Source organism: Pongo abelii, chromosome 7, assembly GCF_028885655.2.
Source record: "Pongo abelii isolate AG06213 chromosome 7, NHGRI_mPonAbe1-v2.0_pri, whole genome shotgun sequence".
NCBI lineage: Eukaryota > Metazoa > Chordata > Mammalia > Primates > Hominidae > Pongo > Pongo abelii.
The window spans coordinates 118,979,610-119,004,010 of NC_071992.2; the positions used below are offsets into that span (position 1 = coordinate 118,979,610).

The following is a 24,401-nucleotide window of genomic DNA, read 5'->3' on the forward strand; positions in this document are numbered from 1 at the left end:
GTGTGGTGGTGCATGCCATAGCTACTCAGGTGGCTCAGGGGAGAGGACCCTTTGAGCACAGGAGTTGGAGGCTACAGTGAGCTATGATGGCACCAGTGCACTCCAGCCTGGCTGAGAGAGTGAGACCCCATCTCTAAAACAATTTAAAATTAAAATAAAAAAAAAGAAAGTGTTGTTTACAATTGTTAGGATCCCCCAAATGAGACTTATACCATTTGGTGGGCACAGATTGACAGTAACACCAACATGACCTCAGGGTCAGCTGTTAAATCAAAAGTTCTAAGGTCACTTTAAATAACTGAATCTAGTCCTCATTTACGGAGGAACTGCCTGAGGGCAGTCAGCCCAGACTCTCCTGCTTGTTCATGTCACTAGCAGGGTGACATTGTCAACCCCATGGAATGACTGAGCAATAGCGATAGGAATGAGGCTGAGGAAGACATTTGGAGGTATTGACAGGTGATTTCTATGGGAGGTGCAGGAGCTGGGGCTATCCCCTGCTGTTTTGGATAGGCTTCTTGTTAAGATTAAGAGGAGTGATGATCAAACTGTGGTCACAGCCATCTGGCAGGAGATGGCTGACCCAGCAGTGAGTTAAATTTAGGGTGCTTCTCCTAAGGTGCAAGTTTAGGAGAATCACACTAAGATGTTTTCCTTCCTGAAGAAAACTCTGGTGATGATTTCAAAAGACAATGATCATTAAGGTCTCCCTCCCCAACCCTGGGTGAGGTCTAACGTGTTACTTCCCAGATGCTGGGGTTGTTGTTAAACTGTGCTTAAGATGAGTATTCATTATTTCTGTTGGTAATTTTTTTCTTTTTCAAGATAGGCCCTCACTTTGTCACCCAGGCTAGAGTGCACTGGCAGAACACGGCTCACTGCAGCCTCAACCTCCTGGGCTTCAGTGATGCTCCCACCTCAGCCCCCAAGTTGCTGGGACTATAGGTGCCTGCCACCACACAAGGTTTTTATTTTTTTATTTTCATTTTTATTTTATATTTTGAGACAGAGTCTCGCTCAGTCACCCAGGCTGGAGGGCAATGGCGCAATCTCTGCTCACTGCAAGCTCCGCCTCCTGGGTTCACGCCATTCTCCTGCCTCAGCCTTCTGAGTAGCTGGGACTACAGGCACCCACCACCACACCTGGCTAATTTTTGTATTTTTTTTAGTAGAGACAGGGTTTCACAGTGTTAGCCAGGATGGTCTCGATCTCCTGACCTCGTGATCCGCCTGCCTCAGCCTCCCAAAGTGCTGGGATTACAGGTTTGAGCCACTGTGCCGGCTGAAGGTTAATTTTTATATTTTTTTGTAGACACATTGTTTCACCATGTTGCCCAGGCTGATCTTGAACTCCTGAGCTCAAGTGATCAGCCTGCCTCAGCCTCCCAAAGTGCTGGGATTACAGGCATGAGCCATCAAGCCTGGCCTCCTGTTGATAATTTTTTAACCACACCCTCCCCTTCAGTAAATCAGTTGCCCTATGTATCGTTAACTATTTTGAAAGACATATGTTTGTACATTCAGGAATTAGGTGTAACAACACATGGGGGACTAAAGGGATGCTGCTTATAGTCATTAAATACAGTGCATCAGTGTTTTGTGTTTTTTTTTCTAGAGACAAGGTCTCACTCTGTCACCCAGGCTGGAGTACAGTGGTACAGTCATAGCTCACTGCCGCCCCCACCTCCTGGGCTCAAGTGATCCTCCTGCCTCAGCCTCTTGTAATAGCTGAAACTACAGGTGTGCACCACTATGTCTGGCTAATTTTTTAATTTTTAGTAGAGACAAGGCCTTGCTATGTTTCCCAGACTGGTCTCAAACTCCTGGGCTCAATCTTCCCATTTTGTTCTCCCAAAGTGCTGGGATTACAGGCATGAACCATCTTGCCCTGTCAGTTTTTTTCTTTTCTTTTCTTTTTTCTAATCAGATTGGTACATTATAACTACTAAATACTAACTTCCAGTTCTGTCACTTTTAGACTATTTGGTGTAAATAAGATGAAAATTAGATGTAGTCCAGAGGCAACTACTTCTTAGTATAGCACAGTACTAAGAATTGTTCAAAATCTTTCCCACTGTGTCATTTAAGCAAAGTAAAAAGTAGTAATAAAGGGAACAAAATCCTGAAATGAAGGCGGGAGAGCAGAACTAATTTTTTAAGAAAATATCTTCCTATTTCTATGAACATTTGCTGCTCCTAAGATTTCATACCATTTCTAAGGAGGTAATGACAAAAATGATGATTTCTATTTGTTCAAGGACCAACACTACGAGGACCAGAGGAAAGGAACTGACAGGTTTAACTACTCAGACAACACAGTACCTCTTCCCTTCCTCATCCTCTGTCATAAAATGCTTGAAATCTGGCCTTTCATTTGGTTGTGAAATCTATTCAGCTACCCTTACTGAATGCTTACCAGGTACAATGCATATTCAAGACTCTTTGGTACAAGGTGGTCTTGGTGAGACTGATAAAATATAATGCAAGTGGAATTAGCTAAATGCCAAAAAGTGCCATGAGAATTCAGAGTATAAAAGGAGTATGTCTAAGAGATAATAAAATAAATAAATGAATAAATAAGAAAAAGAAAAAAAAGGAGGCTGGGCACAGTGGCTCATGCCTGTAATCCCAGCACTTTGGGAGGCCAAGGTGGGTGAATCATCTGAGGCCAGGAGCTTGAGACCAGCCTGGCCAACATGGTGAAACCCCGTATCTACTAAAAATACAAAAAAAAAAAAAAAAAAAAAAAAAGAAAGAAGTGAGAAGAGGCTTCACATCACAGAGGACACGGGTTCATGCTAAAGCATGGCCCAAGGGGCCAGACAGCCTTGGTTGAATTCATACCTGCCACTTACTAACTTACTGAGCCCATGGCACAGGTTGCATAAGTGCATGAACATGAATAGAAATATTCTAGAAGAGGCCAGGCGTGGTGGCTCACACCTGTAATCCCAGCACCTTGGGAGGCCGAGGTGGGTGGATACCTGAGGTCAGGAGTTTGAGACCAGCCTGACCAATATGGTGAAACCCTGTCTCTACTAAAAATGCAAAAATTAGCCGGGTGTGGTGGCGTGTGCCTATAATCTCAGCTACTTGGGAGGCTGAGACAGGAGAATGGCTTGAACCCGGGAGGTGGAGGTTGCAGTGAGCTGAGATCGTGCCACTGCACTCCAGTCTGGGCCACAGAACGAGACTCCGTCCCCCCAAAAAAAAAAAAATTCTAGAAGGATGTACCCGAGTGATTTTTCCTGAGTGGTGGAATAATGGGTGATGTTTATATCTTCTTTTTGCTTGTCTGTACTTTCCAATTATTAAACAGTCAATAAATATTAATTGTTAAAACAAGAATAAAGAAAAACATAGTTTAAAAAGCTGGTATTCACTGCTTGAACCAGGCAGGCGGAGGTTGCAGTGAGCCAAGATCTCGCCACTGCACTCCAGCCTGGGCGACAGAGTGAGACTCCATTTCCAAAACAAAACAAAACAAAACAAAGCAAGACAAAACAAAAAAAGCTGGTATTCACTAAATACTTGACATTTATTGATATAACAATTTCTGTTTCTAGTCTTCTCGGCAAGGGACATGATCTGTAGAAACGTGTGACCATGTCAAGTCAGAAATTCACTATGAGGCTGGCACACAGGAGCGGGTCTCCTAGCTAGTGAGTGAACCTGAGGTGGGAGGTGGGACTCAACTCCAGAGGCAGGGCTCCGAATCGGATGGAGGACTACCTAAACCAGGGCAGGGGCAAAAGCAGCTTTCAATCAGACACACCTACCAGTGTGCCATGTCAATTTACCACTGCCATGGGAACAGCCAGGAGTTACCACCTCTTTCCATGGCAATGACCTAATGACCTAAAAGTTACTACCCTTTCCCTAGAAAACCGTTCCTTAATCTGAATGCCATTAAAAGTGGGTATAAATATGACCAAAACTGCCCTACTCTGTCTACTGGGAAGCCTCGCTCTGCAGGAGTAGCGGTCACCAAATTGTAACAATGCCTCTTCAATAAAGCTGTTTTCTTCTACCTCTGGCTTGCCCTTGAATTCTTTCCTGGGAAAAGCCAAGAACCCTCATGGGCTAAGCTCCACTTTGGGGCTTGCCTGCCCTGCATCAAACCTAGCTGACATCTCGAAGTGGCAATGTGACTATAATTTATTATATGATTCAATTTTACTCTCGTAACAATAGAGGTAGATATTATTGTCTCACCTTACAGATTAAAAAACTGAAGGTATCATACATTATGCAGTAAGTCATGAATTTGGGAATCTGAGAGTGTTACAAGTCAAGTACCAGGTTTCTCAGTATTAGCACGGTTGACATTTTGGATCAGATAATTCTGTTTGGGGTCTGTCCTGTGCATTGTAAGATGTTTAGCATCATCCCTGGCCTTTACCCACTAGTTACTAGTGGCATCCCTACCCTTAGGGTGTGACAACCAAAAATGTCTCAGACATTGCCAAATGTCCTCAGGTTGAGAATCATGAGTCTAGTATATTCTATTCATTACTCTTGAGCAATGAACTCCAAAAATTCAAGATATAAACCTCAATACCATTTTCAACACTTCACCTTCACAGGGGCTTAGTTCTTAATTAAATCTTTAATAAATGTTGTTGATGATGAAAACAAACATAAATAATGATGTAATAAACATATTTTGCATAAATACTTTTCTATCTTTTGCATTATTTCCATTCTAATGACAGTCAAATGGAACAAACATTTTAAAGACCTCTCATTCATACTGTTAATCGCTGACCAAAGAGTTGTACGAATTTACATTTCTACTAGCAGTGTAAGAGTCTATCTTACCACACCCTCACCAGCATCGGCTATTATGTGTATATTTCTGTCTTTGCTAATATGAGTTCTTATTTCTATTTATTTTAATATTTGTGTTTATAACATTTTGTATTTTTCTTATTTATATTTTTGAGCACTAGTAAGAGTGAATATTCCCTGTATGTTATAGCCAGTAGCACTTCTTTTTTTCTCAACTGTTTTGTGCTTTTTGTTCATTTGTCTTTTGGGTGGTCTTAGTATTGTTCTTTTTTTTGAGACAGAGTCTCGCTCTGTCACCCAGGCTGGAGTGCAGTGTCGCTATCTTGGCTCATTGCAACCTCTGCCTCCCAGGTTCAAGCAATTCTCATCCCTCAGCCTCCTGAGTAGCTGGGATTACAGGCATACACCACCACACTTGAATAATTTTTGTATTTTTTAGTAGAGACAAGGTTTTGCAATGTCGGCCTGGCTGGTCTTAAACTCCTGACCTCAAGTGATCTGTCTTCCTTGGCCTCCCAAAGTGCTGGGATTACAGGCATGAGCCACCGTGCTCAGCCCTTAGTATTGTTTTTATCAATTTGTTCAAGCTCTCTGTATATTGTAACCTGGATAGCATATATTTCTACAAAAAAAAAATTTGCATAAAGGCATTTGAGCATAGACTTTATTAAAGCTCTGGGAAGATGGCAAAGGATTTAAATCACAGCAACTGAAGGAAGCTCAAATTGAGTTCTAAATATTCCTCTTTTTATAAGTTCCTTGTCATTTGTCTTTTTCTTTTCTCTTTCTTTCCTTCTCTTCCCTATGCCTCTCTCCCATCTCTTCATTCTCCAATTTCTGTTGCTTTTCAATAGAAACTAGCTTAAGTTATTTCTTTGGTCTTTGCCTCTATTTAACCATACTCTCAGTTTTTCTTCCACCCTAGTGGAAGATATTAGTTTATCAAGGTATTTTCTTAAACAAGGACACTTAGTTTCCTAAGGGAAATGCCAGTAACAACTTTCAAGATATCTTGATTATTATACCAGAGTGAAAAAGAGTTCTGAATCCATTTGCCCTATTTGCTTCAAATACTTTCTCCACTTTGTTTAACTAATGAGTACTAGGCTTAATACCTGGGTGATGAAATAATCTGTACAACAAACCTCCTTGACACAAGTTTACCTATGTAACAAACCTGCACATGTACCCCTGAACTTAAAAGTTAAAAAATGTTTTAAAAATTAAAAAAAGAAAACAGTAACCAAAAAACAAAATAATTGGTTGCTGGTATGATTCCATCCTGCACAGCTGTTCTCTGGAGTGTGGTTGTTTACCTCTGCCTGGCTTCTCTCCTACCTAAGTGCTTGCTGCCACCCATGGAAGATTTGATGGACACGGACATCAGCCTCCTGAGGCCCCAGAACTATATTTTTGGTTGTGACTAGAGGCCAACAAAGATTATCACTTTAAGGTGGATAATGATGAAAATGAGCACAAGTTATCTTTAAGAATGGTCAGTTTAGGGGCTGGTAGAAAGGATGGATTTTATACTGTTGAAGCAGAAGTAATGAACTATGAAGGCAGTCCAATTAAAGTAATACTAGCAACTTTAAAAATGCATGTACAGTCAATGGTTTATCTTGGGGGCTTTGAAATAACATTGCCTGTGGCCTTACACTCAGTGTGTTTCAGGGCCTGGGCATATGAGTACACAGCACTTAATAGGTATGAAGGAGGATACAAAGCAGGACATGAAGAGGAGGGAGATGTGAGACTTTTCAGTATATCTGGAAAGTGATCTGCCCCTGGAAGTGGGTACATTTCCACAAGAAAAAAATAAAACTTCTTGCAAATGAAAATCATGATGCTGATGAAGAAGAGGAAGAAGATTTTGATGAGGGGAAAACTGAAGAAAAAGCTCTAGTGATGAAATTTATACAGGATACTCCATCCAAAAAATGCACAAAAATCAAACCAAAATAAAAAAGACTCAGAACTATCAAGATTAAGACCAAAAGGTCAAGAATCATTCAAAAACAGGGGAAACAAACCTCTTAAAACACCAAAAGGACCTAGTTTTGTAGAAGATATTAAAAGCAAAAATGCAAGCAAGTATAGAAAAAGTTGGTTCTCTTCCCAAAGCTAACGGCATCAATTATGTGAAGAATTACTTCTGGATGACTGACTAGGAGGCAATTCACGATCTCTGGCAGTGGAAGAAGTCTCTTTAAAAAAATAGTTTAGGCCAAGCACGGTGGCTCATGCCTGTAACCCTAGCACTTTGGGAGGCCAAGGTGGGCAAATCACTTGAGGTCAGGAGCTCAAAACCAGCTTGGCCAACATGGTGAAACCTTGTCTCTCCAAAAATAAATAAATGAATAAAAATACAAAAAATTTGCCAGGCGTGGTGGTAGATGCCTATATTCCCAGCTACTTGGGAGGCTGAGACAGGAGAATCGCTTGAACCTGGGAGGCAGAGGTTGCAGTGAGCGGAGATCGCGCCATTGCATTCCAGCCTGGGCAACAGAGTGAGACTCTGTCTCAAAAAATAAAAAAAAATAGTTTAAACAGTTTGTTAAAATTTTCTTTTTTTTTTTTAATCTTTTAACCCAATAGTTCTTTTAGAGAAAAAAATTACTTGTCATTTCATTAATAGTTCTTTTAGAGAAAAAAATTATCTGTCATTTCATTTCTATAACAGTTGATATCTAACTGTCCTTTTTACAATTCAGAGTGAGAAGTTCCCTAGCACGTTGGATAAATATTGTCCAGTTTCCATTGCCAAAAACGTGTTGTTCAAAATACCCCTTTAGTTTTTAAAGATGAAACTCCATCCTTTGCTTGTTTTTTCAGACAGAGTCTCGCTCTGTCACTCAGGCTGGAGGGCAGTGGCACTATCTTGGCTCACTGCAGCCTCTGGCTCCCAGGCTTAAGTGATTCTCCTGCCTCAGCCTCCCAAGCAGCTGGGATTACAGGCACGTGCCACCACACCCAGCTAATTTTTGTATTTTTAGTAGAGATGGGGTTTTGCCATGTTGGTCAGGCAGGTGTCAAACTCCTGGCCTCAAGTGATCTGCAAACCTCAGCCTCCCAAAGTGCTGGGATTACAGGTGTGAGCCACCATGCCTGGCTCTTTGCTTGGTTTTCAGTATATATGTATGTATGGAATATTATGATAGGACATAGTAGTAGCTGTGGTCAGACAAATGGAAATGGTGGGAAGACAAAAATATACAAGTTAAATGAGCTCAATATTTTAATAAAGGAAAAAATAAATTTTTTCCCTGGAAAAAGTTGTAAGAAAAAAATAAATCTTCTCCTATGCATCTTAGAAGTGCCTTAAACTTAGATGTTTGGAGATGAGTAGTCTTTAGATAGGTGGAAATGGAGGAAAAGGTGTGACATGCCCATGGCTACCTAGTATGCTTCTATGCATAGTACAGTTTTAAAAAAGTGAGTTGCTTCTCTGTAAAAACATATTACTTTACTATTAGAAACCACTGGAGAGCAATCATGCCCTGCTTATATTAAACATCTTTGCTAGATTTTTATTTGATTTTTTGAGATGGGGTCTTGCTCTGTTGCCCAGGCTGGAGTGTATGGTGCAATTGTAGCTCACTGCAGCCTCGAACTCCTGGGCTCAATGGGTCCTCCCACCTCAGCCTCCCGAGTAGCTGGGACTATAGGCATGCACCACCATGCCCAGCTATGTTTGCTAAATTTTTAAGTGAGACACATTAAACCTCATAAAAATTAGAGCTAACATTTGTTGAACATTCTGTTATACTGCCTCCCAAGTATAACATGGTAATTAAAACACTGGAGGCCAGGCACGATGGCTCACCCCTGTAATCCCAGCACTTTGGGAGGCCCAAGTGGGCGGATCACTTGACCTCAGGACTTGGAGACCAGCTTGGCCAACATAAGGAAAACCCGTCTTTACTAAAAATACAAAAATTAATTGGGTGTGATGGTGCACGCCTGTAGGCCCAGCTACTCAGGAGGGCGAGGCACAAGAATCGCTTGAACCCGGGAGGTGGAGGTTGCAGTGAGCTGAGATCACACCACTGCTCTCCAACCTGGGCGACAGGGCGAGACTGCATCTCAAAAAACCCCCAAAACTAAAAAAAAAACCCCAAAACATTGGAAAGTTGTGCGAGGTATAATTCAGTTTAGGAATTAAGAATCCAAGACAAAAAGTCTGCCTCAGGACCACACACAAGCATGAAGAAACCAAGATAGTTCAAGCATAGACCTTAAAACTGCACTGTCTAAAGCTGTTGTCACTGGTCTCGTGTGGCTATTTAAATTTTAATTAAAGTGAAATAAAATTTAAAATTCAGTTACTAAGTCACGCTAGCCATATTTCAAGTGCTCAATGACTCCATGTAGCTAGTGGGTACTGTACAGACAGCACAGGATAACATTTGCATCACGGCAGAAAGTTTTAGTGGACCTAACAAAAAAAAAAAATTGCCTTTAGGCTCATTTCGTGACGGCAGATAAAAGCCTCTGGAATTCTGATATGTTTCTGAAGCCATGTTACAGAACTGGTTATTGTAATTGCGTGAACTTCATCCAAAACTGGTGAAAGCATCAGGTTGGGGATAGTCTGGTGGTTGTTACTTTCTGTCCAACCTAACACTGAGGCTCTAAGAAATTCTGTGGTGAATTTCTGTAGGGGGACACAGCAGAAAAGGCATAGTATAGTCAGAAAACCTGGGTCCTATAATACATAGTAATAATGACGACCATTTACTGGTTGTTTCCTATGTACCAGGCACTGTGCTAACCACATGCTTCATTTAATCCTCACAATACCTCTGTAAGGTATTTTTACCACCACTTTGCAGGTGAATAGGCTGAAATTCAGAGGTGTAAGGTCACACAACTAGTAAGTAGGAGAGCCTGGATTCAACACCTGGTGTCTATTCCCTTGTGCTGAACAACTCCGTGCCCTTTCTTCATCTGTAGATCTAAAAGGATTAAATTAGAAAATCTCAAAATTTCTACTGCTTCTAAAACTCTGTGTTCTAAATTAGGACATTACTATCTATCTCCCCAAGCTAATGAAATAAGCAGGGTTCCTGGAAGGAGCTTCTTACCTATTTTTCTCCAAAGGACATGCTTTCCCCTGTCTATGCCTCTGTCCTAAAACCTTTGGTTTCCCACTATCTAATGTGGTTTCAACTATTAATGAGGCTCTTTCGTGGCAAGGAGTGATTCTCTCCAGTAGGCAATCCTAGGAACGAGCGCAGTGCTTGGCGCACAGTAAATGCTCCATGGACCATTTATGAAATTAAGTCTAAGTGGACTTCAGGAAAATGTGAATCTGCTAAAATGAACTACTAGCCAGTATACTAGGTAGAAAACCCAGCTGACGAAGAAAACCCCAAGTGGAGAAGCCCTTGTAGGGGGCTGGAGACAATTTCTGACCCGCAGAAACCTGAAGTGGCGCTGACGTTTACAAGTGGTGGACAAAACGCCACCTGCAACACTGGAAGAAGCGGAAAACCCCACCCACTCTGGAACAACAACGATCATCCCCGACTCTGGGGTCCCCTTGCCGCCCCGTAGCATCCTAGTCCCGCCCCTCTCCCAAGGCCCGGCACTGGCAGCGGCTGCGGCTGCGCAGTGGCGCGGGCGTAGGCGGAGCGGCGCGCGCCGCGGTCAGCTGACTGCTGGGCTGGCACGTGACTTGTTCTGTGGTCGCTCGGGTAGAGGAAGCCGTGAGGCCGGAGCTTAGGTCGGGAAGGGATGGAGCGCTGAGCCGATAGCGTCCGCTAGGCTGCCTGCCTCCGCACCTGTTACTGCTGCTACTTCCTCGTTTGACACCTTCCTGGGTCAGTGAGCGATGGCTCTCCCCGGATGGGGAGTCCTGGTCAGGCCGAAGCTTGCGCTGCGGTCGCCGCCTGGGAGGGACGGGGGTGGGTGCGGGGGCAGAGACCGTGGCGTTGGAGCTGGAGCTGGCTGGGTGGCTGTATCTGCTTTCTCGGCGCCAATTCACCGTCTTGGGCCTAGATTCCGTCTCTAAGGAAGAGAAGGAGGGAAAAAGAGAAAGAGCTCTCATGGGTAGTTAATGACAGGCAGAAAGGAGAGATACAGCGGTCTGGGACCTTTCTTCTTGGGTAGGAATGCACGCCGCCTGATTGATTGAGGGGGATGAAGTGACAGAGAGGTCCAGGTGAGGCTATGGAGTGGTGTGTGTGAGGTCACAGCTAGTGCAAGTGCCTTCACTGGGTGTGTGTTGGGGGGGCGCGGGTGTCGGGGGGTCGGGGGTGGTGGGATGACAGTTTAAAGGCCTAGGAGCCCCTCACTGCAGGAAAGGAACCCTCACAGAGTACACAAGGTCCCTCTAGGAATGGGAAAGAACAGGAATCCAGAGAACTCAACTATTTTTTAGTAGAATGGGGGAGGGTAGGCAAAAAAAAAAAACTAAAAGAAACCCCTAGAAAAGAACTTGGTGAGAGTCACATAAGGCATATTGAATCACTTGAGAAACAGGAGTAAGGGGGAAGCTAGTATTCTTTTCAGAGGAAAATTCTGGTATGTTAGGGAAAAATCACATGCTTCAGTGCGAGCCCAGTACTTAGCACCGCTCTGGGAATGGAACGGTGGGATGTGAACAGTCTATCCTTAGGAGTTCGCACTAATGTTGGAGAGAAAAGTCACACACAGGACACGTTAAAATACGATGCAGTTTATGTATAATTACCAAAAAGAGAATGCGAAGTGCTTTGAAAGTGTGGAGCAACGACACGTGTAAACTGGCACTATGGGAAAATATTCTGGAGGAAAGAAAACTTGAGTCTTGGCAAGCCCTTAGGATTTGAACAGGTTGAGAGAAATGGGGATAATTTTACAGGCAGAGGAAGCCACAGGATTTGAAAGCCTGAAGATGGGGATAGGGAATGCTTCTGGTGGAGTCAGAAGTCTAGCTTTTATAGTGGATTGCACTGCGGAGAAGTGGGAAAGAAAGTTGGGAGTCAGGTAACGAGGACTTTTGAATGGTAGTCGTTTACTTATTCATGCAAATAATGTGTATTGAATACATGCTATATGCAGGTACAGTGCTGATGGTAAGGTTTAGAAAATTGTCTTTATAGAGCTTACAGGCAAGCAGAGGGGATGGATTTTAAAAATCAAGCAAGCGTGAAATGTGCTTTGAAGGAATAACAGTGGTATGAAAGAGTGTACTAGGGGCATGTGTATTATGGAAGATTTTAAAAAGGCATTGCTAAGAATATGACTTTTTAAAAATTAAAACAATTTTATTTATATTCTTCATACCCTCTCCGAGAGGATATGACTTTTGACCTGAGATCTGAAAAGAGACTGAAAAGGGAATGTGAAGGTGTGAGTGAAAAGAACATTCCAGGCCTGGCAGGGTGGCTCATGTCTATAATCCCAACATTTTGGGAGGCTAAGGTGGGAGGATTGCCTGAGGCCAGGAGTTCAGGACCAGCCTGGGCAACATAGTGAGACCACCGTCTCTACCAAAAATAAAAAAATAATCAGCTGGGAGTGGTGGTGTGTGCTTGTAGTCCTAGCTGCTCGGGAGGCTGAGGCGAGAGGATCATTTGAGCCCAGTAGTTTGAGGCTGCAGTGAGCTGTGATCATGCCACTGCACTCCCTCCTGGGAAACAGAGCTAGACCCTGTCTCTGAAAAATGAAAAAGGAACATTTCAGGCTGAAGCAACAGCATATGTCAAGGCCCTGAAATGTGAAGAGGAAAAAAGCTTTTCAGCGTTTTTGAAAGGCTAGCGTGGCTGAAACGGGGAGGGAGAGAGGCAGGTGGAGAAAGCTGGGGTCACGCCAAGCAGAGCTTTTATTCTAAAAACAGAGGGAAGCCGGTGAAGATTACAGGCAGTGGATTGAGACAGGTTGTGGCTTTTTTTGGGGGGGGGGAGTAATGTGGAGGGTGGCAAAAGTGAATGAGGGGAGACCCGCTCAGGGGAACATTGTTGTAATCCACTGAAGGATTTGAAGACAGGATACCTTCTCTCTCCACTAAGGACTTTAGAATGTTTAACTGTACTCACTTTTAGAGGGTCAGGATTTGGGGAAGGGAAAGAATGATTCGATTCTATTTGTACCCTTCACAGGGTAGTCGTAACTACCCTCGAGGCAGTCCTGAAGTACATAGCGGAAGCTCTTTTGCAAAAATTTGTTTTGGCTTTTCAAATTTATCCTTTTGTAAGGTCATCTATTTCAGAATATCTTTTATTGATATATAGTTACAGGGAGAGATCACTTTCATATTTATTTTGTTCTCACAGTTCTTTGAAAGACAGTGGATGAAAATGCTATTCATTGTATAGATGGGAACCTGGAGCTAGAGAAACAGGTAAAGTGATTTGGCTGAGTCCGGAGTAACTGCCACAGTTTTCTGACTGCTGATGTATTCCTGCTGATTACCTACACAGTACTAACCATAGTCACATTCTAGAGAAAAGGGCGAGTTTTTTGAAGTGCACAGTAGTCTTTGACTCAGCATTTTTTTTTTTTTTTTTGCGAACTTCTGAAGATTCAGCACTTCTGATGAACTTTTTCTAGTAGAACAGCTTCAAAGGAATCGGCAGTGGTGGGCTATGTCTTATCTATAATCTTGGGTAGAGCTGTTCAATTTACAGTTCGTCTGGAGGAAATAATGAACAATAAGGTGAACTGAAAGTGTTCAGGTTGTCAATCACAGTTCTTTGGCAACAAGTGAGTCTCAAATTATGCTGAAGACTGAGCCTTAGGGTTCTGTCTCAGAAGTCCTGGATCTTTTTCTCTTTTGGTATACCTTGTAGGGACTAGATAAAATCTAAAGAAACAGTACTCAGGATCTAACTAAATGCCGAGAACTAGATAGTGTAATTCAGCTTTTAAAACTTGGCGCAAAATACTCATTTTAATTTTTTTGGTATATTAGTCTTAGGAGCCTCATGTATATTAGTTTTTGCAACCTAAAAAGAAACTTCAGGGCTTCAAAAATCTGATTTTGTGATTATTTCCACAACTCATGAGATAATACCATTGGCCAACTGGAATGCCAAAGTAAACCTTTGCCAAAGGTCTCCATGTAGTTTACCCGTCCCTAAGCAGCAAGTCTTCTTTTGAACTGTGTTCTGCTTAGGAGTACTACAGTTTTGACTGAGTACCTCCTATTTAAAATTTTGCTCTTGTACATATTTAAATCTATCTACAGGTTACATCTTTTTCACTCTTTGGGTGTGGAATTATATATCATTTATAAATTAATTCATGTTAGATTTCCATTTTTCATCAATTTTTAAAGACATAGTATAAACATTAGCATAGTGCCCTTGGGACGCTTAGGCAGTGAACCAAGGCAGTCTAAAATTTCCTATTGACGTGAGTGATTCTTGGAACTAGAAATTTCAAACTATATTCTTGATGCTGAGACAAAATTTTTTTCCAGCAGGACATCTACTTCTAACATTATACCATGTGCAAATGTACTATGCGTTTATTGAGTTAAAAAAATGAGCCAGTAGGCAGTGGAGGAGAGGTGCTTTGGTTACACCAGAGGATAAAAGAGTATTAACTGTATATCTAAAATGTGGGGTGTGGGGGTGTGTGTGTGTCTGTGTGAGTATGTGTGTGTATTTGAAAATAAAATGCTAGGTAAGTGATGTTTTATAGAAAGGGATCAATGTATCTTCTAAGGTATTTTGAACAGACTATCAATGAATAGGAAGTTGTAAATTAAGACATGTTAGCAGGTGGTTTAACTTTACCATGAAAGGTTTTCCTTTTGAATCAGCCCATAGTTTAGTGTTTCTATGTGGGTGCTACTGGCAGTTTGGAGGTCTGTTTCGCCCCTACCCACTAAATGCTGATTAGCGATCTCCACGTTGGGACAACCCAAAATGCTCCCATACATTTCCAGACTCCTCCTGGAGGAGAGAGGCACCATTTGGTGCAAAACATGCATGTGGTGTCATTGTTTATTTGTTGGACAAATATTAAGATGTTGAGGATACAGAGGTTAGAAGTAATATTTTAATCAACTGCATATAATGGACTTCAAGTAATTTAAAATCCAGTTTTTGATGTTTTAATGTAACTCCTTTAGTATAAAATTACTGAAACTATATCCTAATATTTCTTTGAGGCACTTGTCTTTTGTAAAACTGCGTGAATAATTAGAGTCCCCTCAATCCCAATAAAATGTAGTCACTAAATGTCTTTGGGCAACTAATTTCACCAGCTGTTCCCTCATTTGCAAGTGGGGGTGGTGATAACATATCTTTTGAAGGAATTAAGTACAAAATTGCTTTAGTAGATGCAAGTGCTTATCACTGGGCACAACATGTGGTACATATTCAGTGATTGTTGTTACCAGTAAACAGAATTTCAAGCTTACTTAGGGTCATGAATTGGAGAAAACTATAAAGTCTTTAAGTTGGTGAATTTCAGGCCAAAATACATTGTATTGGAGATATCAGCACCTTCTAGCAGAATGTGGTACCGTGGTCCAGTCACTATTATAAATTGCCAGCCCTGAAGAAAAGGGAAGTCATGTTTTGGGAGCCATGAGTGTAGATTCAGGGAATCCCCTGGCATGGAAGGAATTATTTGCCCACTGGGTCACTGCTGAGTTGCCTGTGCAGAGGAGGAGTCTCTAGAAGCTGAGAAGGTTTTGGTGATTATTTGCAGTAATGGGTGTACGACAGGGCCCTCCTGGCCATGTCTGCCAATTCAGCAGCTTTACCAGAAGTTACTAGAAATTTTCTAACATTGTATTATGTATTACATCCCCAGCCCCCACTCCACAATGTCACAGTGTGTTTCCAGTTTTTATGATAGGCATCTGTGTGAAAGTAAGGCTTTGCTTTTACAGATTGCTTTCTAGGCAAATGTGGAATAAAAAAATTGTAGTTGATAAAATGTGTCTAATAAAGATTAAATTGCCTTTCATATTTAAGTATATTTATGGCAAGAAATTATGGTAGTCTTAATAGGATTATAGAGCATTTATAGGCATTGTTTCCATTGAAAACAAAACATGGAATATTTAAGATTTATTTAAGAAAGGCGGGGCCGGGCGTGGTGGCTGACACCTGTAATCCCAGCACTTTGGGAGGTGGAGGCAAAGGGCGGGCAGATCACTTAAGGTCAGGAGTTCAAGACCAGCCTGGCCAACATGGTGAAACCCCATCTCTACTGAAAATACAAAAAATAGCTGGGCGTGGTGGCTCGTGCCTGTAATCCTGGCTACTCAGGAGGCTGAGGCAGAAGAATCACTTAAACCCAGGAGGCAGAAGTTGCAGTGAGCCGAGATCGCGCCAGTGCACTCCAGCCTGGGCAACAGAGTGAGACTCTGTCTCAAAAAAAAAAATAAAAAGGCATATTTTCTGACAATTTTAAAATCTCATTTCGTATGAATCATGGATGTATTCCTTGAAAGGTAAAATCCCCCTTTTAGTTACTGAAAATGTTTAAACAAGTTGTGTTATGAGCAAGCCCCTCCCACAATCCCAATTAAGATGCTTCTGTTTTGAAGGATAGCGTTTTTACATTCAAAGAGGAAGCAGTTATTTTTACTTTTTATATGTATGGCGTTAGTGATTTCTAGGGTAGGATGTGGCAACTTTTTAACTGAGTGGATTGTGGTAAATGTTTCGCACAGATCAATTCTGTTAAAAGTTGATGTGCACATTTGGAAGGCTATGTGATATTTCACTGATAGCTGAGGTACGCCTTCTTGTGCTTCTTAAAATAAGTTGCTTTAGTAAATTTGGTATTTTCAAGTGCTGAAAAGGAAGTTGTCCATGCTGAAAAGCATGGAGACCAACTTCTAGGCTTAATTTATTGTGAAATTTAATTTATTGTGAAAGGTGATTGCATTTCAGAGACCACGGTTTGGTTTCCTTGAAAGCGTAAAAATCAGTTAAGTGTCAGAGTGCTTAGTGGAGTGCGGTACTGTTTTCTGTGGTTGACCCTGTCTTGGGTCAATCCCATACCTTCCATTCACAGAAGCAGTGCCAGCAGATGTCTTGTGCAGGCTTATAGCCAACCCCCCCTCACCTTTTATGTTGTAATAGTTATTATTTTATTGTCTTTATATGCAAATCAATTGTGGTAGGAAAATAATCCATAGCCTTCAAACTCTCAGAAGTGGGAGATAAAGTAAATAAAATTAACAGTCCCAGAGCTTTGGATCCAGGTGTTTTTTTTTTTTCCTTTCCTCCCACTTTTTTCCCTTCCATGTTGAAAAATAATCGTTACTTTTTTTTTTTTTAAGCAGCACACTTATTGCAGTCAGACAAAATAGAAGTGCCTGCAGAATTGACTAGTATTTCCCTTGTGCCTCCCTGTATTCTTCAGTGTTTTTTTCTGTCTTGACATCTACGTGAAGTCTGCCTCCCACCCTCCCTGCCCACACACAGACCTGCCTACTCATAAAACCTGCCACCCTCTCCCACCCCCAAGTGTAAGCTCCATGAGGACAGGGTCTACATTTTATTTGTTTTGTTTCTCAGAGTCTACTACGGTTTTGGGAACTTAAGCACCCAAAATATTTTGTGAGATGAATAAGAGCTTTAATTGAGAACAGTTACAGTCAGATGAGATGTGTGACAAAACATAAAATAGATGTCTGCCTAATGCTGTTAATGACATGAGTGTAAGTAGACATGTGAGAGAAGCAGTGGGATTATAGTAACAGGTTTGGTGCATGGATGGACTTAGTTGGGAAAATCATTTTGTTAATGGAGGCTTGGGTTGGCTTAAACTGGAAGAGAGAAATTTGTTTTGTGCGAAACGATCAAAGGCAGGGTAGGAAAGAGAAGGAGGCCTGAAGTCAAGATGGATAAAGAGAGCTCAGGAAGAATGCGAGGATAAGGCAGAAAAACTCAGACAGGGACGCTAGTAGTGATGACAGTGAAGATTGGCAGATTTGAGTTTTGCTTCCAAGAAAGAAGCAGGACTAGGGGTGTATGTTTTGGTGAGTTGTTCAGCCTTCTGTCCATAGCCTTCAAGAGTATTGCCATTTCTTGTAACATTAAATATACTGTATAATCATAGAAATGCCTGTCTTGTTACAATGGTTCTGAAATTTGGGTGAATTACCTGAGGGACTTAAAATAGGAAAAAAGAATCCTGGGGCTCACCTAGTATAGGTTCAGGTAATGAGTATAGGAGCAGAAGAGGATCCTGGATATTGTAATCCAATCCTCTCATATTACAAGTGAAGACACTTATGCAGACAATTATATGCAGAACTGGGATTAGATTCCAAGTCTTCATATCCTCAGTGCAGTGCTCTGGCGATTACATTGTGCTTCCTGAAATTGACATTTGGGTTTTCTTTGACTATGATTCTCAGTGAGGTAAAAGGGCCGTTTACCAACTTTGATCACATCTTCAGATGTAGCTACAATTAACCAGCTTTGCCCTTCTCTTTTGTATGAACTTCAGGGCTCTTTGTTATGATGCCATTTAATGGTCTCTAAACTTTTCAGTGTTTTCAAATATGAGGATACTGCCCTAATAAAGATGTGGTGGGGCAGATTTTTGTTTGTGTTTACGTGTAATAATTTATTATTAAAAAATTAGGAAAAAAATATACAGAAAGGATGAAAACAGACATTCATAATCATTCCCAAGAGGTAATTGTTAACAGTTTTTTTTTATAATTTAATGTTTATACCTATGCATATCCTTATTTTCTTTTTTAAGATCAGCATAGCTAGGCCAAAGGATATGCACATTTTGTGGGTTTTGATAAATATTGCCAAATTGTGTTCCAGAAATTGTCCATCTTTTGTTCTTTCTTTCTTCTTTCTTTCTTTCCTTCGTTCGTTCCTTCCTTCCTTCCTTCTCTCTCTCTCTTTCTCTCTGTCTTTCTTTTTTTTTTTTTTCAAGAGTCTCTCTCTGTCACCGAGGCTGGAGTGAGAGGCATGATCTTGGCTCACTGCAACCTCCGCCTCCTGGGTTCAAGCGATTCTCTTGCCTCAGCCTCCCAAGTAGCTGAGATTACAGATGTGTGCCATCACGTCTGGCTAATTTTTGTATTTAGTAGAGATGGGGTTTCACCCTGTTGCCCAGGCTGTTCTTGAATTCCTGACCTCAGGTGATCCACCCGCCTCAGCCTCCCAAAGTGTTGGTATTACAGGCATGAGCCACTGCGCCCAGCCTATGTGTTGTTTCCCATCTGCAGAATTTTCTTGGGCTCCCATGTGTTGTGTAATTATTTTAGATTATTTTAGAAATAGATGATGCAGTGTATCTAAGATATATTTTAGATATTTTATTAATGATGATAAATTGTTATAGCTGTATTCATGCTTTATTTTATTAAAAAAAATTTTTTTTTTGAGATGGAGTCTTGCTTTGTCGCCCAGGCTGGAGTGCAGTGGCACAATCTTGGCTCACTGCAACTTCTGCCTCCTGGGTTCAAGTGATTCTACCACCTCAGCTTCCTGAGTAGCTGGGACTATAGGCATGTGCCACCATGCCCAGCTAATTTTTGTATTTTTAGTAGAGACAGGGTTTTACCATGTTGGCCGTGGCTGGGCTCGAACTCCTGAGCTCAAGTGATCTGCCTGTCTTGGCCTCCCAAAATGCTGGGATTAAAGGTGTGAGCCACTGCACCTAGCCTATTAATGCTTTTAAATAAATTCATGTTTTACCCATCAAGATAGCACGCCATACATTTGCAAATTAATGGCACATAAGTGAATGTTGGAGACATTTATTCAAGCTGCAGCTGTTTTTTTTAAAACAAAAACAAATATTTTCCTCGTTAGTACAAAAGCAATACATGTTCATTGTGTTCCATTTTTCACAAACACAGTAGTACTCCAGTCTTTTAGCCTAGATTTGGTAAATTTTTGGCATTTATTGTTGTCAGTCCTGTTTTCTGTTAAATGTTAAAACATGGGGCTGAGAGAGGCTGTGAGGTTGTGGCTGAATCCCTGCATAGAAACAAACAGAACAATTAGAAAATCCGAACACTCGTGAATAATACATACAACAAAACTAGATGAGACTTCAGTTTTTGTCTGCGATGGAGTAACTGGTACCATATTTGCTTTCCCTCCATAAACAATTACAAACCTGTACAAGATATATTAAAGAACCGCTTCCAGACATCAGACAACAGGCAGTATGGGAGCTGAGCGAAAAGAAATGAGCTCTGTAATTCCTCCTGTTTTTTCCTATAGACACTCTCTGCACCGTGTTTTAGGAAGGGAAGACCCATCCAGAGCATCTTGGTCTTGCTGAGTTGAGGAGACTGGACTTGGGGAAGGTTTATCTGGCTGGAATTTGCAGGTGGGATTGACAGAGAGAGGGAGCTAGGCAGAGAAACACCAGAAACTTATAGGGGAGTCTCTGCAGGAGCTCTAACAAAGAATGACCAGAGAGCTTTAAACTGAAGACTTGCCAGAGCTTATGGTGCTGGGAGGCATTTGAATTCTGACCAGATATGGGAGAGAGACCTTATTGAATACTTGAGACATTCAATAGAATCCCTGAAAGGTTAGATCTTAGTATCAGAGACTAAGTTAGCCCTAGAGTAAGGCCTTAGGCCTATCCTAACAGTGTTCGAAAATAAGCCTTGGGTGGATCAAGCTGATCCTCCCCTAACTTACCTGCCCACCAGAACAAAGTACAACACTCTTAAAAGGAAGACAGCAAAGTCCAGTGATAAACAGTGCAACATTTTTACAAATATGCTCAGTGTTTTAACAGAAAACATGAAAATAATGAGGAAAGAAATGGAAGATATTTTAAAAATGGAACTTAAAGCAGAAAAATACATAAGAAGTGAAATATTCACTGGTGAGAAGAATAACAGATTAGATACTCCAAAGAAAAGGTCAGCAAACTAGAAGATACAGCAAGAGACTGTGTTAGTCTTATTTGTTGCCATAAAGGAATCTGTGAGATTGGATAATTTATAAAGAAAAGAGGTTTTTTTGCCTCACAGTTCTGTAGGCTGTGCAAGCATGGCATCCAGATCTCAGCTTCTCATGAGGCTTCAGGAAGCTCTTGAGTCATAGCAGAGGGGAAGGGGAGCAGTAGTGTCACATGGTGAGAGAAGGAGCAAGAGTCGGGGGAAGGGAACAGTCAGATCTCATGATAACTTCTTACTATGGGGAGGGCATTCTCTTTTTAACAATCAGATTTCAAGGTAACATTACTGCAGGGAGGGCACCAAGCCATTTATGAGGGATCTGCCCCATGACCCAGACACCTCCCACCAGGCCCCAGCTCCAACATTGGGGTTTATTCAACATGAGATCTGGGGAGGACAGACATCCAAACTATATCACTATCCAAAAGTAAAACACAGTGAGAAAAACAACTGAGAAAAATGAATGAAAGCTCAGTGACCTGTGGAGCAGTATCAAGTGGTTTAACATACATGTGATATTGTTTCAAAAGAAGGAAGTGAAGGCAAAAAAAATTGAGGAAAAATAATGGCTGAAAACATTTCAAATTTGATGAAAACTATGAATGGATCCAAGAAACTCAACAAACTCCAAGCAGAGTAAATACTTGTGACCTTGGGATAGGCAGATTTTTCACATGCTACAGAAAGCATATATTGTAAAAAAAAAAAAACAAAAAAAAAACCTGATAAATCGGGCATTGGCAGAATTGCAAACTTCTATTCAAAAGCATCATTAAGTCAAGCCACAGACTGAGAGAAAATATGTAAATATATATATATTTCACAAGGAAATTGTGTCAAGATCATATAAAAATTTTGTGCAACTCAGTAAGTGAATCCAGTTTTTTAAAAACTGGGCAAAAGACTTGAATAGAAAATATACAAATGGCAAATAACATGAAGAGCTCCTGAACTTCATTAGTCTGCATAGAAATGCATCATGGAAATGCAACATAACCCTGCAACCCACTGGAATGGCTAAAAATGAAAAGACCAAGAACACTAAGTGTTGGTAGAGCATCTGGAGCCTGAATACCTTGCTAATGGGAGTATAAAATGTTATATATCTGCTTTGGAAAACAGTTTGGCAGTCTCCCCTCTCCTCCCCTCCCCTTCCTTTTTTTCTTTTTCTTTTTCTTTTCTTTCTTTCTTTTCTCACTCTGCTGCCCAGGCTGGAGTGCAGTGGCATGGCTCACTGCAACCTCCACCTTTTGGGTTCAAGCAATTCTTGTGCCTCAGCCTCATATGTAGCTGGGATTACAGGCCTGCACCACCGCACCTGGCTAATTTTTGTAATTTTGGTAGAGACGGGGTTTCAGCATGTTGGCTAGACTGGTTTCGAACTCCTGGCCTCAAGTGATCCACCTGCCTCAGCCTCCCAAAGTGTTGGGATTACAGGTGTGAGCCACCACACCTGGCCAATTTCTTATAGAGGTAAATATACATTGATCATTCAACTTAGAAATTCTACTTTTAGAATTTTTTATCCAAGAGAAAAATATATCTTCACAAAAAGCTTTGTAGAGGAATGTTCATAGAATCTCTATTCCTAGTGGTCCCAAACCAGTAGTAACAATCCAAATGTTCATCAACTGGTGAATGTATGAACAGACTATAGTAGATGTATGCGGTAGAATACTAAGTAATAAAACAGATTGAACTACTAATACATACAACATGGACAGATATCAAAGACTTGCTGAGCAAAAGCCAGGTACAAAAGAGTATCTAATGCGTGCTTCCATTTACAAGGAAATTCTAGATCAGGCAAAACTAATCTGTAGTGACAGAAAGCAGACCAACATTTGCCCAGGGCTGGCAGTGAGGTAGGGATTGACTGGACTGAGTGTGAGGGAAGGTTTGGGGATGATAGAAGTGTCCTTAATCTTGGTTTTGACAGTGCTTACACAGGCATATACATTTGTCAAAAACTCATCAAACTCTTATAATGGTTGCATTTAATTCTATATACATTATATTTTAATAAAGTTGATTTTATAGAAAAAACGGGAAGTGAGGGAAGCTAACCAACTGTAATCCAGATGCTTGATGTTATCTCATTTAATCCTCACAGTAGTTTTTATTGAAGAATGTTCAGCAAATATCTTCTGAGATTCTACCATGCTGGTCTCTGTGCCAGGTACTGAGGATAAAGTGGTGAGCAAAAACTATCATGATTTCCACTTACCCTCCTGGGCAGTTTATTTGAAAGACCGATACTAGTAAGTGCTCCCCCACCCCCAGAGAAATACTGCAAAGAAGGTGCTATGAGAGCGTATAATACATTCATCCTTAGCATATAATATGTGCTGTCATATGATACATGACGAGACACATACCACATAATATACCTTGTATAATATATAAGACACTTTGTGTGCCCCGGTTTCTTTGTAACTACTACCCCTCTAATGGGGTTTCTCTGACTACTAAGTTAGTTAATACATGTGAAGTGTTTTGACTGGTGCTAGTAGATAGGAAGTGCCCAGTAAGTGTTGGCTGCTATGAACATTTGACAGTTCTAATTGTCTAATACTGCAGGGGTACACCTACACTAATGCAGGGAACACTGGAGTAGGACTACATATTGGGGAAGAGATGATAAGTTTGACTAGAAGTGTTGGGTTTTAGCTGCTTTTGAGACATTCAAGTGGAAAATATCTTGTAGTCAGATGTGGATACTGGTTGGGTACAACTCTAGATGCTGCAGAGGGCCCTGGGCTGGAGACATAACATTTCAGAAAGTGTCCAGCATCTAGACTGGAATTGCCTCAAGTGTAGAGATCATCAAGAAAGGTCCTCTACACACACATTCACACACACACACACACACACACACACACAGAGAGAGAGAGAGAGAGAGAGAGAGAGAGAGAGAGAGAGAGAGAGAGAAGAAGGACAAAGACCTGGATCTGAGCCTTGAGAAATTACTATTTAATCAGGGTGCCTTTTTGATCATCATCTCCTCTGTTTAGCATATGATTTGCTACATTTAGGCCTGACTTCCTTCGTATTCAGGATAAAATAAGGGGAAATAATTACGAGTAAAAACAAGCAGTGAAGAAGGTGGTGTCAGGTTCTTGGTGAGTTGATAACAAATGGCCACCAGTTTTGACAATTTGTTTCCTTGCAGCTGAGAGAAAAAGGGAAATATGTTTAGCAACATGGATTCCATTTTCCGATGAATAAAGACATACATATTCATCTGCAAAGATAAATTTTGTTTGAAACTAAACTTAAATTGTTCTTAAATTTCAAGGATTTTTGTTTTGTTTTGTTTTTGAGAAGAAGTCTTGGTCTGTCACCCAGGCTGGGGTGCAGTGGCTCCATCTTGGCTGACTGCAACCTCTGCCTCCAGGGTTCAAGGGATTCTCTTGCCTCAGCCTCCCGAGTAGCTGGGATTACAGGCGCATGCCACCATGCCCGGCTAATTTTTTTGTATTTTTAGTAAAGACTTGGTTTTGTCATGTTGGGCAGGCAGGTCTTGAACTCTTGATCTCAGGTGATCTGCCTGCCTCAGCCTCCCAAAGTGCTGGGATTACAAGTGTGAGCCACTGTGCCTGGCTTCAAGGAGAAATTTTTTTACCTGACTTGTGTAAGTGATAAGTTGAGTGGACATTGTTTAAAAATGGAAAAAACAGATTTTGCAAAATACTTGTGATGTTAGTCATAGAAAGTTGTTACATTCCTCCTTAGGTACTTAAGTAGCTTATCT

The 24,401-nt window shown here is 41.3% G+C and overlaps 1 protein-coding gene across 4 annotated transcripts in view; it reads left to right on the forward strand.

The window, feature by feature from the left end:
• Positions 1–10,492: 10,492 nt before the first annotated feature.
• ATP6V1C1 (ATPase H+ transporting V1 subunit C1) overlaps positions 10,493–24,401 on the forward strand; it is a 48,403-nt gene continuing 34,494 nt past the window's right edge. Inside the window, exons 1-3 of one of the 4 annotated variants that reach the window (XM_054560844.2) lie at positions 11,029–11,763; positions 12,617–12,656; positions 13,053–13,120. The gene's annotated coding sequence lies outside the window, so the exon portion shown is untranslated. Of the gene's footprint in view, positions 10,617–11,004; positions 11,764–12,616; positions 12,657–13,043; positions 13,121–24,401 lie in introns of those variants that run through there. The other 3 variants (XM_054560843.2, NM_001131534.1, XM_024250519.3) reach the window with 3 other exon arrangements.